Genomic DNA, 1,223 nt, shown 5'->3' on the forward strand with positions numbered 1-1,223 from the left:
TCTTATATAGTTGGGTGCTCCTGTGTTTGGTGCATACATATTTATGATTGTTACCTCTTCCTCTTGTATTTTTCCCCAAACCAGTATGTAGTGGCTTCTATTTCACTTGATCATTCTTGGGTTGAAGTTGAGACTGTCTGAGAGCAGGATTGCTACCCCTGCTTTTTTCTGAGGTGCCAGGGAGTGTAGTATTGTTTTCCATCCTTTGGCTTTCAGCCTATGAATTTCTTTATAAGTTAAGTGTGTTTCTTGTATACAGTTGATTGTTTCCTAATCCACTATGCCAGTCTATTTCTCTTAATTGGTAAATTAAGTCTATTTACATTGATGGTTATAATTGAGATGTATTGACTTATGATTGACATGTTACTTACCTGCTGTTGTACTTACCTTACTTCTTTTTGTCCTGTGTTTAATTGTTTTCCCTATTTAGTGGATTCCTTCTGTTCTCATTCATGGAGTTCTGATCATTTTGGTCGCTCTCTAGAACATCTTTCAGTAGTCTGTATAGGGTTGGCTTTGTCATCACGAAATTCTTTAGTTGTTCTTTGTCATGGAAGTATCTCACTTCTCCATCAACCTTGAAAGAGAGTTTTTCAGGTTACAGTAGTCTGGGTTGGAATTTGTTTTCATAGAGGACGTGAAGTACTCTGCTCCATGCTTTTCTTGCATTCATAGTTTGTGAGGAGAAGTCCGCCATAATTCTGATGGGTTTTCCTTTGAATGTGATCTGCTTCTTTTCTCTAGAAGCTTTCAGTATATTATTCTTGTGCTGGATTTCTGGGATCTTGATTGTTATATGTCTCAGTGTGTTTGTAATTGGGTTGAGGTTATTTGGCATTCTGCATGCTTTGGTTATCTGGATGTCAGATTGTTTCCTCATATTTGGGAAGTTTTCTGCTATTACTTCTGCCCATGTTCCTTTTATAGCATTTGTATTGACTCCATCTTTCCCATTGATGCCTATTAGTCTCACATTGTTCATCTTTGTATCATCTTGCAGGTGATGGATTATTTTTTCCAGCATCCTAGTTGTTTTTAAGAGATCCTTTCTTACCTTTTCACTAGTTGCACCAGCGTCTTCAAGATCTGAAACTCTGTCTGTCTTCACTTTCACACAAATGGTTTTGCAGGCTTGTGATTGAGATTTTAAGTTCCTCTATATCTCTTTGACTCTGCTTCATGCGATCTATTTCTTTCCTGTATTGCTCATTCAAGGAATC

The sequence above is a fragment of the Octodon degus genome, unplaced genomic scaffold (assembly GCF_000260255.1).
Source record: "Octodon degus isolate 3935 unplaced genomic scaffold, OctDeg1.0 scaffold00005, whole genome shotgun sequence".
Taxonomy (NCBI): Eukaryota; Metazoa; Chordata; class Mammalia; order Rodentia; family Octodontidae; genus Octodon; species Octodon degus.